The sequence below is a fragment of the Equus caballus genome, chromosome X, assembly GCF_041296265.1.
Source record: "Equus caballus isolate H_3958 breed thoroughbred chromosome X, TB-T2T, whole genome shotgun sequence".
NCBI classification, from domain to species: Eukaryota; Metazoa; Chordata; class Mammalia; order Perissodactyla; family Equidae; genus Equus; species Equus caballus.
This window is the reverse complement of record NC_091715.1, coordinates 30,898,079-30,913,908: the sequence shown is the minus strand read 5'-3', so window position 1 is coordinate 30,913,908 and position 15,830 is coordinate 30,898,079. Positions and strand designations below refer to the sequence as shown.

The following is a 15,830-nucleotide window of genomic DNA, read 5'->3' as shown; positions in this document are numbered from 1 at the left end:
ATAATCTAGAAGAAATGGATAAATTCTTAGAATCATACAACTTTCCAAAACTGAATCAAGAAGAAATAGAGACTTTGAATAGACCAATCACCAGTAAGGAGATCAGAACAGTAATCAAAAGCCTCCCCCCCAAAAAAGGCCAGGACAAGATGGCTTCCCTGCTGAATTCTACCAAACATTCAAAGAACTTAATACCTATCCTTCTCAAACTCTTCCAAAAAATTGAAGAGGAGGGAGAGCTTCCTAACTCATTATACTAAGCCAACATTACCCTGATACCAAAACCAGACAAGGACAACACAAAAAAAATAAAATTAGAGGCTGATATCATTGATGAACATCAATGCAAAAATCTTCAAGAAAATACTAAGAAATTGAGTACAACAATACATTAAAAAGATCATAAACCGTGGTCAAGTGGAATTTATTCTGGGGATGCAGGGATGGTTCAACATCCACAAATCAATCAATGTGATACACCACATTAACCAAATGAGGAATAAAATCACATCATCTCACTACATGCAGAGAAAGCATTTGACAAGATACAGCATTCATTTATAATAAAAATTCTGAATAAAATGGTTGTAGAAGGAAAGTACTTCAACTTAATAAAGGCCTATATGACAAACCAACAGCTAATATCATTCTCAATAGAGAAAAACTGAAAGCTATCCCTCTAAGAACTGGAAGCAGACAAGGATGCCCACTTTCACCACTCTTATTTAACATAGTGTTGAAAGTCCTAACCAGAGCAATCAGGCAAGAAAAAGAAATAAAATGGATCCAAATTGGAAAGGAAGAAGTGAAACTGTCACTATTTGCAGATGACATGATTTTATATACAGAAAACCCTAATGAATCCAGAAAAATACTTTTAGAAATTATAAATGAATACATTAAATTTGCAGGATACAAAATCAACATACAAAAATCAGTTGCGTTTCTATACACTAACAATGAATTAGCAGAAAGGGAAACTAAGAATATAATCCCATTTACAATTACAGCAAAAAGAATAAAATACCTAAGAATAAATTTAACCAAAGAGTTGAAAGACCTGTACACTGAAAACTATAAAACATTGTTGAAAGAAATTGAAGAAGACACAAAGAAATGGAAGGATATTCTGTGCTCTTGGATTGGAAGAATTAACATAGTTAAAATGTCTATACTTCCTAAAGCAATCTACAGATTCAATGCAATCTTTATCAAAGTTCCAACAACATTTTTCACAGAAATAGAACAAAGAATCCTAAAATTTATGTAGAATAACAAAAGACCCTGAATAGCCAAAGGGACCCTGAGAAAAAAGAGCAAAGCTGGAGGTATCACACTCCCTGATTTCAAAATATACTACAAAGCTTTAGTAATACAAACAGCATGATACTGGTGCAAAAATGGACACACAGATCAATGGAACAGAATCGAGATCCCATAAATAGACACACATATCTATGGACAGTTAATTTTCAACAAGGGAGCCAAGAACATGCAATGGAGAAATGAAAGTGTCTGCAATAAATGGCGTTGGGAAAACTGGACAGCCATATGCAAAAGAATGAAAGTAGACCATTATCTTACGCCATACACAGAAATTAACTCAAAATGGATTAAAGACTTGAATGTAAGACCTGAAACCATGAAAATTCGAGAAGAAATCATAGGCAGTACACTCTTCATCGATCTTAGCAGCACACTTTCAAGTAACCATGTCTGACCGAGCAAGGAAAACAATGGAAAAAATAAACAAATGGGACTGCATCAAACTAAAAAGCTTCTGCATAGCAAAGGAAACCATCAACAAAATGAAAAGACAATCTAACAATTGGGAGAAGATATTTGCAAACCATATATCTGATAAGGGGTTAAAATCCAAAATATACAAAGAACTTATACATCTCAACAACAAAAAAACGAAAATTAAAAAATGGAGAAAAGATCTGGGGCTGGCTCCGTGGCCGAGTGGTTAAGTTCGCGTGCTCTGCTGCAGGCAGCCCAGTGTTTCATTGGTTCGAATCCTGGGTGCAGACATGGCACTGCTCGTCAAGTCACGCTGGGGCAGCATCCCACATGCCACAACCAGAAGGACCCACAACGAAGAATATACAGCTATGTACCAGGGGGCTCTGGGGAGAAAAAGGAAAAAAAATAAAATCTTTAAAAAAAAGAAAAGGAGAAAAGATCTGAACAGACATTTTTCAAAAGAAGATATACAGATGGCCACAGGTACATGAAAAGTTGTTCAACATCACTAATTATTAAGGAAATGCAAATGAAAACTACAATGAGATATCACCTCACACCTGTCAGAATGGCTATAATTAACTAGACCATAAATAACGAGTGTTAGAGAGGATGTATAGAAAAGGGAAGTCTCATACACTGCTGGTGGGAGTGCAAACTGGTGTAGCCACTAAGGAAAACAGTATGGAGGTTACTCAAAAGATTAAGAATAGAATTACCATACGATCCAGCTATTCTACTGCTGGATATTTATCCAAAGAACATGAAAACATGAATGCATAAAGATATGTGCACCCCTATGTTCATTGCAGCATTATTCACAATAGCCAAGACTTGGAAGCAACCTAGGTGCCCATCAAGGGATGAATGAATAAAGAAGATGTGGCATATATACACAATGGAATACTACTCTGCCGTAAAAAAGGATGAAATCTTGCCATTTCTGACAACATGGGTGGAGCCAAGGGTGTTATGCTAAGCGAAATAAGTCAGAGGGAGAAAGTCAAATACCATATGATCTCACTCATAAATAGAAGATAAAAACAACAACAAACAAACACATGGAGACAGAGATTGGATTGGTGGTTACCAGAAGGGAAGTGGGGAGGGAGGAGGGCGAAAGGGGTGATTAGGCACATGTGTGTGGTGATGGATTGTAATTAGTCTTTGGGTGGTGAACATGATGTAATCTACACAGAAATCGAAAGATAATGATGTACAACTGAAATTTATATGTTATAAATCAATGTTACTGCAATAAAAAAAAGTCTGATAGGATCAGGTGTGCCGTCTTAGTTTGAGTTCTCGCCAAAGTAGATCCTAAGAAAAGGGTTTGTGTGCAAGCAGTTTATATTTGGAGTGACACCAGGAACCAAAGAGAGGGAAAAGAGATAGAAAGGGAGGAAATTCAATAAAAGATGTGTTAATAAGTGGGTTATTGCTATGGTGCTCAATTCTACTGGGACCTCTCTTAGAGACAATGTGGATCATGCTGCAGAATTGTCCTTCCAAGAGAGTGAGGAAATTGGGGATGTACCCACCAACTCCTATCTTTCATTAATTGGGATTCAGTCACTCCTAGGGCACTAAATTCCCCTGCACTTCTAGCCTGTCCCAGAAGTGGACCTAGTATACTACTGTAGCCAGAGAATGCCCTTAGTCAGTGAAACACAGACACTTAAAATAAGAAGCCTCTGGTGAGTATGGAAACAAGTAACCATCCACTGAAGCTGCTAGTGATCTCATGGGTGAGCTGAGGGGCTATGGGTGGGATGTCAACAGTGAGTGATACTACAGCTAGGTACCTGAGGCAAGCTGGGCCAGGCATCTTGGAGGGAAGGTAGAGGTACCATGGTACAAAAATGGCTGGCTAGACCAAAACTTCAGCAAAGGCTGTATGCAAGGCAGTTCCCAAACAGGGATTGTGAGAGGACTGGTACCCTAAAGCCCATTTGCTAAAGCCCCTTTCTGAACAAACTATATAGGACCGACCATATTCCCCCACCACACATACTGCACCTACACACACTAACATTCTAGGAAAGGCTTGTGCTCATGATCTAGACATTCTATCTTTACATCCACAAATCTTCAAGGAAGCAATAGGTCCAGCTACAGAAGTGATTATTACAATAGTTTCCTAATGAAATTCTGTCTGTTGCTCTGCTAAATATTCATCACCTTTTAAGATCATGCCTTTGATGAATTAAAAAAATAAATGCATTACAAGAGAGCAGAAGGAATGCCCTATATGGCCTCCAGAAACTCATTCAAGTATTCCAAATTACATGGAAGAATTTTTTTTCTATTCATACTGGAGTTGAGGGGATAAATAGATCAGCTATTTTTGTTTCCCTCCTGAGTCAAAAAGCAATTGATACATAAGACACAAGAATCAAATAGAGATAAAAATATCAGCTTTGTCACTCTGAATTGTAGAATGAAACTGAACATATGGCCATAATGAGTGCCCCCAAACCTCCCTCCCTAACAACACACCCAAGAATGCAGCCGCTCCCTTGCATGGGGAAATCATTCCTGGGGAACTTAGCACATGGAGTTTGTGAGACTGCATGAATCTTTTGGAGAAATTGAGAGAGAGCAAGAGAGAAAGAAAGAGAAAGAAGGAGTAAAAGTGTAGACTCACACTGTATTAGTTGGGTCTTCTGGAGGCAGACTGACACACAAGAGCGCAAAAAGCTTATGGAGACGTTAAGTCTGTGGAAGATAAAAGGGGGAGGAAGCAGAATTGGGGAGGGAGAGCCTGAGATCTTAATGCAGATTTGACAGAATCTCAGCCAACCCACTGGGGAGCTCCAGAGCAAACATTGCCTATTAATGGAGTACCACATTGAGCGGAAGTAGCCAGGCCTTAGCACTCCTGCTATGTTCAGTCATTGGTTGGGGCTGCCCAAGAAGAACATGGCCTTCAAAATCTGGAGGCTGCCAACTAACTTCACTCGTTGCAACTGAACAGCAAGTTCTTTCTTGAAGGGTGATCTGAGTGGCACACCTCTATGGCTGCCACACTCACCTACTATTCCTTTTCCTAGTGTCTGTGATCAGAAAAGTTACTCCTTCACCCCTGGAGAGAAATAAACAAGGGAGTGAAGAGAAGCTAGAAGTGTTGCTCCCATGTGTGTGTTTCTCAGGGAATGAAGTGGGAATGCAGGAAAAATACCAATTAAGGAAAAGTCCTTTATGAAAACGTGAGACATAAGAAATAATTCCCACTACTCCTTGCAACCAGTAACACATATTCCCACTTGCCTTCTAAGGAGATCCTGTTAACTGGAGAACCCTTTATGCTGCTGAGCTGGAGAGCTGGAGGGGGCTCAGCTGCGTAGCAAGGTGGAAGACAAAATAAGGAGGGGTGAGAATGAGGAGAATGGAGCCAATGACACCCAGCATTGTATGGAGGAAGGAAAGAGAGAAAATCATTGTATCAGGAAGGCTAAGAATGGACTTGGGAGGATACAAATGTCAGATTTTAAAGTTGATTGCTTTGGGTAGCATGATGTAAATTCTTTCTCAATCGCCACTGTCGAATCTTAAGAAAGTCTACCTTACCCTCAAATGCTTTGTGAGAGTGGATTCTTCACAGGATACTCAACGAGGTATTGACATTTATGTCTGGATGAATACATGCAGCGGAGCTAAGTAACTGAGCCAGGTGTCTACCTCAGGTCTGCATGATGCTGACACCTACACTCTCAACTGCTAGGCTTATACTGCTGTTGCTTGGCTTTAAGGAAGAATTATTTTGCCCTGAATATGCCAGCATTATGAAGTTCCTTCTTTTATGGAGTTGTGTTCCAAAACTGAGGTGTGGACCCAGGGAGTGCATACCCACTCTAGTTTTCCATAGCTGCTCCTAGAGTAACTCTGCCTGGTTAGTCAACCCCTAAGGGTCCACATGACCTGACAAAGAAGATAGTTGTGATCCTTCTTGTCCTTACGTTCGGCTGTGACCGTGTAATTTATCTTGGGTCCTCCTGGAGTAGGTTACAGGTGGCCAGAAGCAGTCAGTCCTTCTGGGAGGAAATATAAACCCAAGCAGCCAAACCAAAAGAAAAGAAAAACTCGGTCTCTGGTGAGAGCGGTAGAGAGGAGCCAAAAGCCCTAACTCTGGATACATAAAATGAATACCCCCAAATCTTCCCATCACCACCACTTATTATTATAGTAATTATGCCACTAGTTATTACTAATAGTAAATAGGAAAAAATAGATTTTAGGAATTAGAAAAGGTCTGTTTCTATCTCTTCCCTTTCCCATAGGCTGAAATGATTCTCACCCTACTTCTGTCCAACCCCTACTGCTTCTGTTTCTCCCAGGTTCTTGTTCCCTTGCCTTATTGCCCACTTTTCTTCCCCTGCTAGCCTACTTTCTCCTTTTCCATAGGCCAGCCTTTGTTCTCCTCTAACAATAAACTTGGCAGCACAGTGCACAGAAAAGAGGTTAGCTGTTTAAAACGTGTTAGTACCTATCCAACACCATGGAGAGGAAGGTTGGTTGGTTTTTACAGGACTAGTTCCACTATTCAGAAAAATTCCCTTAATAGAAGATTTACTGATTAATTCATATTACCTAATTATAAATAACATTTGGGAGAAAACAGGTATAGCAGCTGCTGTTGGTGCCCCACCCCTATCGCCTTGACATTTACCATGTCCATACATGCTGCCCAACTTCCAGCTGCCACTCTGCCTGGAGCCCTCTCTGCCCTCCACCCTCCCAGAAGCAATCCTTAACCAATGACTGATGGAGTTACTGGATAAATATCCCAGTTCCCTTGCCTCATGCGTGGGATACATCTGAGGCATGTTCTCCCAGGGAGATTGTGCTCCAGCTGCCCTTACTGATCTTGCTCATCAAGGCAAATTTTACTGGCTTCCTTCCTTTCCCTGTTTTACTTCTTTACTTCCTGACTAATATTTCCAGGAATTATCTGCCAAATAGATACTTGAATTTAAACCATTTTCTCAGGGTCAATTTTGGGAGAACATAAATCAAGAAAACAATTTAATTTGCCTGGCCTATTGATTACTAAGCAAGCTTCTGATTTGTAGTTTGGTGACATTAGTGGCTCATTTCTGATAGGATGTTCTGTGCAGATAACTTGTCCTGTTTATATGTAAATCCTATCTGTGGCTGATTAATGACTCTTGGAAATATTGTTGATGTGAGTCAATCTTCTAGAACAGAAATTGGCAAAGTACAACCTGTGTGTCAAGTCTGTTCAGTCACTTGTTTTTATAAATAAAGCTTTATTGGAACACGGCCACATCCATTCATTTACATATTGTCTGTGACTACTTTCACACTATTATAGCAGAGTTGAATAGTTGTGACAAAGACTGTTTGGTCTCTAAATTCTAAAATATTTACATCTTATAGAAAAAGGTTGCTTAACCCTCATGTAGAACCTGTTCACCTTTGGGTGCCTTGAGAAAAAGAAATCCAAGAATTTATGAATATGAGAGCCAGAACTTGGACCGATGGCATCTCACCAAGTGGCAGCAGCTCCGTGAGGCTTTCAGCCTGAAATACAGACTGGTCACCACCCACTTAATTTGTTCCAATGTTTGGTTATAGCACGTTCAGAATCATGTCTTAAGAATTTAGAGTAGAAATGAGGAAGGCTAGGACTAGACAGGAATATTGAGAAAGTGTCTTTTAAAATGAGGTTTGTCAGCACACTTGAGGAAAATTTCTCTCCAAAAAACTTTCTTTCTTGATTGACCTGATGCTTGCTTGTCATCCCGTCATGCTATACCCTCTTGGACCTTATGGGCTGAGCATTAATTACTAATTAATTTGAAACTGGTTGATGAGGTCCTCTGTAAGTGATCCTAAGCTATGTATGCCATGATTCTAGCCAGCTTGAGCCCCTTCAGCATAGAGAAACTTTCTATTCTTTCTTGTCAACCTTCTAGCCTCCAGCAATTGATAACACAATGTTCCATACATAATAAATGCCAGTAAACTTTATGATTGTCCCATATCCACCACACACACACTCCTATAGATGAGGAAACATGGTATTAAAACTGGAATCATTTGCCAAATATGAAATAATTGTGTATAAAAGGTGAGTGGTAAGGAATATAGGCTTCAAAAATGCTAAAACAAGGTGTGAAATCCTTGGTCCTGATCACGCAGTCTTATTTTCAGACATTCAAATGGAACAAATTTCTAAGTCAAAAAAATCTTAAAGCTGAACCTTTTCTGAGTAGGTAATAATGAAACTAGCAAAGAAAGAATATATCTGACCCATTTGTGAAATTAACAAGAATCCATGAACTTCATGTCTTGGAAGAAATCCTTTTGGCCAGAGACTAATTACTAAAAACTTGTTTTTTCTCTATCATCCACAATCTAGTAGGGGAATAAAGTAGGTAAGATAATAATGATACTCCAAGGCACATTTAGACATTGGAAAGAATAGCCTACATTTATCGTCTCCATTATCTCACTTCTATTTATTCTTTAATCCACTGTGATCTGGCCTTTATTTTCAATTAAGTTCAGCTTACCATTTTTTTTAAGTTTCTATTACATATATGCTAGTGCTTAAGGAGAGAAAAAATACACACATTCCCTGAACTCAAGAATTCCACAGCCTATTAAGGGATATAGGCACATGAAGAAAAAATTGTCATACAGAGTGGTAAGTGCCATTAAAAAGAAATGAAGTAGTAGTTGTGGTAACACAAAAAGAGGGTGCTCGACTCTGTTTAAGGGTGGATCTTAGGTTGAGTTCCCTGGAAACAGCCTGAGACAGGGATTTATTGAAGGTGTGTGCTCAGGAGAAACCTGTACAGGAGTAAGGGAAGCAGGATAGCGAGGGGAAGGAGCCAAGCAATGATGTGATCTCAGGCAAAGTCTAACCTTGGCTTGATACAAGACAGATTCTGGAGAATAAATCTCACTGTACAAACAGGGCAAAGGGTGCAGGCTTTTGTGCCTCTGTCATTGGCTGCCCCAGTTAGCCAAGATCAATCCTTCTGAGAAGGTCACAGGCATCAGCTGTCAGCTGCAGCACTCACAAGCAGCTGGGGGTTTGGGTGTCCTGGCTGGTCAAGTTGATCTAGGCAGAGCACCAACAGCATCTACTAAAAGAGGGTTAGAAAAACTAGATTATATGTTTATCACTTTGGCAGCCCAACATCTGAGCACCCTTCCTGTTTGGGGAAAAATACCAAGACGATGGGAGACAAGGCTCCACTTCACATGATGCTTCCCATTTTCTGAGTAATGTTCTACAGCCTTTCCAATATGTTATCTGACAACCTTATAAAAAAATTCCTTTTCTGTTTTGATTGGCCAGAATCAAATGTTGTGGTTTGTTACCAAGAGCCCTGACAGGTACAGAGATTATGGAAATTGTTAGAACATAGATGATTTCAGCCTGAAAAAGATGGGGGCTGTCCAGTAGGAGAGGAACACATGGAGGGGAGAGATACCAAGTATGTTCAGACTGAGTAGGAGCCAGAAGTCTAGGGTAATCCTGAAATTTATTACTTGTGAGACTATGGGAAGACATAGTAAATCTAGGGAGAGTTTGGGGAAGGGACAATGAGTTCATTTTGGGATTTTTTTGAGTCTGAGTTTTCTGGGGACATTCAGAGGGAGATGTTTCACAGATGGCTGTGCAAGTCTCATAGTCAAGAGAAGCATCTAGGGATTGAGAGAAAGAGAGAGACAGACAGGCTGAGACTGGCCAGGGATGTGGCTGAACTCATGGGGGAGTGTATCTAGAAGAAGAATTGAAGAGGCCAACAGCAGAATTCAGGAGGGTGGTTAGGTCTATATATTTCTCTGTAGATAAATCTCAGTTAAACTATGAAAGGACTGGGAAGGTAAGGAAAGAACTAATCCACACTGTTAAGTACTACAGAGTGATCAAGCAGGGCAAGTGCTGAAAAGAGACCAATGGTGATGTTAATTAGTAAGTCAGTGTTTACCTTTGAGAGAAGAGTTTATGCAGAGTTCCTTAAAAGAGAAAACTATCCCTCCTCCTGTGTAGGGTAAATCCACCACCTCTCCCCTCCTCTGGGTCTTCTTTCGCTAACTGTATCCCCTTACACTCCTGAATTTGTAAACTTTCTCTCTCTATTGGCTCCTCTGCAGCAAATAAACATAGCTAAAATACCCTTTCCTCTCTTCTCCGCTTGGAGAACTCCAAGTCATCTTTTAATACTCAGTGTCCTCCACAGTGGATGTTTCCTAAGTCCCAGTTAAAATTTAGATCCCTTTCCTCTCCTGGACTCATATAGCACTTTGTGTTGACTTCTCTTTTAGAGCTTACCTGAATTGATTGGAGGTATCTAATTATGTGTCCATCTTTCCCGCCATACTTGTGAGCAGAAACTGCCCTAGTCACCTTATATTCCTAGTGCCAAGCATAGTGCGGAACACTTCACAGAACCCAATATAATTTGTTGAAAGAATGGCTATTTGACTAAAAAATTAAAAAACTGGCTGAATGCTTCTTTTCTAGAATGCGTTAATTTAGATTTATTTCTTGATTTATAGTTCTAAAATATATTTTAAATTGGACCTTTTACTTCTCCATAAACTTTCTAGAAGAATTCAACTTTAGGGAGAATAAAAACCATGCACAGAGAATTATCCCACAGGAAAAAAAGAGAATAAATCTTGTTACATGTGGCATAGTTAATATTATATATAATAAATTGTAAACCAAAAGCAACATTTCAAAAAATAAATGTTGAAATATAGATAAAAGGGAAGGAGTCTATTCCTCCTCAGGCAAGGCAGTAGCTTTGCATATTAATGAAATTTAAATGCCTCACGGTAAGAAAAATGATTGGACTAGATTGCAATAACTTAAAAATGAGTACAATTTAAACAGCCTCTGTGATGAATATGTAATTATGGAGAATCAGTCAAAAGGCTAGTCAGGCATTGTTCCACTCTGATGATTCCAGAAGCAGGATGACTGATGGCCCTCAATTAACAAAGGCACATTGAGGGACCAGCTAAACTGAAGACAGAAAGAAAGTCGACAGGTTGACTTGCTGAAATACACAAAGATGTCAGTCTGGAAGGTGACAATTGCAATTCTGGTAAGTGTGAGAGTTAGGGATGTGTATAAAACGTTATAAATATTCAAACCATTTTAGAATATTTATTAAAAGTCAAAGAAAATAAAAGGAAATGGAAAGAGACAAATAGATGTGTAAAGACAGGTGAAACGTTTAAAATATTTGATGGCTATAGATGCATTCAGGGCCTGTGGCAAACACAGTACAACAAGACATGGTTGGCAAAGATTTTCTGAAAATGTTTTAAGTTTTGCGGGCTACATGGTCTTTGTCACAGCTACTAATTCTGCTGTCTTAGTGCAAATGCAACCACAGACAATAGGTAATTGAATGGGTGCTGCCGTGTTCCAGTAAAACTTTGTTTATAAAAACATGTGGGGTCGAGATTTGGCTTGCAAGCTGTAATTTGCCAACTCATACTCTAAAAGAACCCGATGTGATAAAACGGCAGATTGGGTAATAGCTAGTGAGTGTGTGTGATTAATAATTGTCAATTCAATAATTGTTGTTGACGTTTCAGTACATTTTTATTGTGCTAGGTCCAGTACTTACGTGAGGGTATGACTGAGTGATTTGAAATTGAGTCATTATTGTTATTTTCCAGCTTCCCAGGTGATTCCACGGTGCAGCCCTGTTTGAGTACTAGGATGCAAAAGAGTGCTGCTCAGAATTTGGTGTGCATATTCATCGCCTGGCTGGGGTCTTGTTAAACTGTAGATTCTGATTCAAAAGATCTGGGGTAGGACTTGAGATTTTGCATTTCTAGCAAGTTCTCAAATGACACTGACCTGCCAAGGACCAGAATTTGAGTAGCAAGGTTGCTTACACTGGTTTTTAGTGCGTGGGATGCCTAGATCCTGCCCCAGAGACTGATGTGTTTGGTCTGGGATATGGCCTGGGAGTTGAGATTTCTAAAAGCTCAGCAGGTGGTTCTATTGTGCAGCAAAGTTTGAGAACCTCTGTTGTAAAGTGCATGGTGATTTATCAGTTTTACTTATTATGTTATCGGTAGCCCTTTTGCCCATTCTCCCCTTCCAATCCACCCGTTCCTCTCCTTTTCGGGTCCAAACATCCAGATGATGGTGGGATCAGGATTAGCACTTCCTTCTTTCAGTCTTTCCCACCTCTGAGGAGTGGAATGTAGTTCACGACGGAAAGAGGAGGCTCAGACAACCCGGGTTTGGGAAGAAGTAGCAAAAAGTGTTTCAGGGGGTGATTTAAAGAAGAGGCTGCTGGCGACAAATGGGGGATTACCACAGAGCTGCCACAGCAAAACTCAGCTCCAGGCTGGGGCCTGAGTTTGGAGCAGTGGAAACAGCAACCCACCCTCCTGAGTCCTGGCAGCACCTGACAACAAGCAGCTATGAAGGATTTTTCCTTCTCAGTATGCAGAGGGACACAGTTGGCCGAAATGCAAGAGAGACCTCCAGTGGCAAAGTATAGATGTGAAATCTTTTCCCCGAAGTATATAAACGCCACAAAGGAACTTAGATGTGAGTGGTTGACTATGATGGTAATGGTGATAAATGATGGCTTATAGATACTATACGTACTATGTGTGCCAGGCACTGTTCTAAGCATTTAAAAAATATTAACTCATTTAGTCTTCTCACCAACCCAATAAGGTTGATGCTTCTATTATCCCTATTTTATGTGTGAGGAAACTGAGGCACGGAGAAGTTCAATAACATGCCCAAGTTCACCTATTTTAATAAGTGGCTAAACTGGGACTTGAACCCAGGCGATCTGAGGTTAAGAAACCACTACAGCAAACTGCTTCCCTGTGCTTCTTCACATCAGGAGGAGAACAGTTAAATTATATATATATATGAGGTATCTCATAGATATCTTCTGAGATAGATATCTTCTGAGAGAGTCAGAGAGAGGAGAGGTACTCCGAACAGGTGGAGAAAGAGGGGGAAAAGATCAGGTTTGACTAAGAAGAGGAAAGGGGCAAGAGCATTTTCTGGAAACTAAACTCACAGGGCCATAACCCTCATTTTTAAGAGAGTATTCGAACACAGTCATGGGAAAATGTGAGAGGTAATTACTACTTACCTAAACTTGTTCATATTTTAGTCAATGTTCAAAGGAATCTGCTAGCTCTAAAAAGATTCAAGCTACCATGTGTCTTTGAGTATAGGATACAAAGTCTGTAAATTTTTAACTTCGATCTTTGTAAACTGCACATGCACAGAAGAAACAAATGTTTGGAGTGTTTTTCCCAGACATGGACAACCTTAAGGTTTACATGGGTACAGATTTCATCTGGTCACATAGACAGTGGACAGAGAGAGGGGAAGAGTTTTAAGGGGAACAGAAAAAACCCACAGAGAAGCAGGTCTATCATTTCCTTGGGAAATCTTTCCACTGGGAAATAATTTCTTTCTACCCATAGCCATGAAGACAGGGTAACAGGCTAACTCCTCTCCATATCCTGAAAGGAGGAACCAGAGGCCACACTGCAGTCAGAAACAGGCTCATTTGGGGACACTGGGGGTGGCCACAGGGGGTTGCAGTCTGGAATGAGGTAATGGCCCAGGCGGGGCCAGCAGCTCTCTGGGTGTTCCAACACCTCAACCCATCCCCTAATGTCAGCTGCCCTGGGCGTGGGGCTGGCTGGGCCATAATCTCTCTACACTCTCTTTCCGGCGAGCTTATCCAGTCCCATGACCTCAACACCATGTGTGGCTGATGCCTCCCATATGTGTATTTCAAAACGTCTCCTCCTGAGCTCCAGATTCATTGGCTCCCTGCATGGCATTTCCACTTGCATATGTAATAGGCGTCTCAGATTTTATATGCCATGCCTTCCCCACCTTCCACCCCAGAGGTGCCCCTGCCGCAAGTCCCCAAATTAATAAATAGCACTACCATCAACCCAGGTGCTCAAGTCCAAACGCCAGAACCTAGATTATTTTCCTCATTTCTCACCTCTGGTCCACAAGCAAATTTTATTGATCCATCCAAATCCATCTGGAGTTTGTCTTGGTCTCTTCATTTCCTTAGCCGTCACCACAGTTCAACCACCATCTCTCTCATCTAGATGGGCTACGATACCTCCTAACTGGTCTCCCAGCTTCAACTCTCCCCCACCCCTCTACATTCTTCTAAGCAGCCAGAGTTACTGACTGAACATTCACGGGTATTTATTCTACTTCATGTTCAATATCACAAATTTGACTTTCATCCATGATCTTATATTTTTTCAGCCCTTCTATTGAGGTAATTTGTTTTTGGTACCATGTTGCTTTGTTGCAAGAAATGGTAGAGTTGAAGTAAAAATCACACGTGGATGTTTTGTAAGGACAATATGCATGCCCAGGACTGGTGGCCACAGGAAGTCACCCCAACGTCTATGAGGAAGCCAGCCCTATGCTCGGTTACATTATCACTGTAGCCCAGGGTGAGCTTGTCAAAGAGGTACTCCACCGTGGTTTCCAAGGCCCCCATCTTGCCACCCAGAATTAACATTAACATTTCAGATAAAGTGAAAGCCCCCTTTATTTTAATCCCTGCCCCATCCCATTCCCTTCACTCCTTCCCCAGAGGCAACCACGATTGTGATTTTCAGGCCATGTTTTCACGCTTTTACCATGCACAGGCACCCACATTCACCAGGGCCCCAGACCAGCCACCCCACACCCCCACTTTGTTTATGAGGGGAAGATTAATTTTGTGTTTCCCAGGGTCCCATGGAATACCTTCTCCCTCCATCCACGGAGATCCCGAGCTGCATGTGGATGGGACGTGGGTGGGCGGAGAGACTCCTGGATACCTGACTTAAAACTTAAAAGATGAGCTCTGCACACGTGAATCAAGGACAGAGCTTTATTTATTTAGGAACCACATAACTGTATTGGAAGAAATGGCAAAACTGGAAGAAAAAAAAAGTGAACGTTTTGCAAGGGCAATATTGCAATATGTATGCTCGGTATGGTGATCAGGGGAAGTCACCCTGTGGCTCTGGGGAAAGCAGTCCAAACTCAGTTCTTACTGCCGTCCCCCAGGGTGAGCTTGTCGAAGAGGTACTCTGCCAGGCCGTCTGCTGGGGCCCCCATCTTGCGCAGGTTGTCGAGATGGTCCCCCAACTCTTTCATAGACTTGACTTGCTCGAGCAGGAGGTGACTCTCCAGGAAGTCGCACAGATGGGGATCCGCCTTGTCGGTGGCCAGCTGGTGCAGATCGAGCAGGCTCTGGTTGACGTTCATCTCCAGCTGGAGCGCACACTCCATGGCCTTCAGGCCGCTCTCCCAGTTGTTGCGGTCTGGCTTCTTGATGTTGTGAAGGCAGATGCGGCCTCCGCGCTGGTTCTGCAGCTGCATCAGCCTCTCGGCGTGCTCCCTCTTCTGGCGCGACTGCTGCAGGAACAGCTGGAAGAAGTGCTTCAGGGCCACGTCGGCCCTGTCGAAGTAACAGGCCATCGACAAGTACATGTAGGAGGTGTAGAGCTCCAGGCATATCTGGCCGTTGATGGCGGCCTCGCAGTCGGGGTGGTAGTTCTGGAGCACCTGCGAGGGCTGCGCGGTCGCCATGGCTGGAGGCGCGAAGGTGAAGGCGACCTCAAGGTGTTCCCAGAGCGGGTGATGAAGGCGCCGTTGGGTGAGCTCTGGCTCAGTGGCAGTTCTGGCTCGCGACCAAAATGGCGTCACACCAAATTGGGAGCGTCCGTTATTTTACGGAGGTGGGGGAGATCCGTTTTACGTTACGTTACGTTACGTTGCGTCACGTCACGTCACATTGTGTCACGTTACGTTACGTTATATTACTTTACGGTGGGCGGGGTAGCTGGGAGGGGCTCAAGTGTGGTGTTCTAGGTTGGATCAGGGCTTGGATGAATCCGGGAGACTGTGTGCTAAGCGTCTGCACTATATGATATTTTAAAACTTTATTCATGAATATAGATGCAAGCGTCTTAAGTTAATCATTTGCATGATTTCTTTGAGCAGCTTAATTGAATATTGTCCTAATGTGATTGTTTCATTAAATATAGTGCTTTTGGGGTCTCAT

General features: G+C 41.7%; 1 pseudogene; it reads right to left on the bottom strand.

Moving 5' to 3' along the window:
- Positions 1-14,637: 14,637 nt before the first annotated feature.
- On the bottom strand, positions 14,638-15,479 carry LOC138921886 (ferritin heavy chain pseudogene; annotated as a pseudogene).
- Between the last annotated feature and the right edge of the window lie 351 nt (positions 15,480-15,830).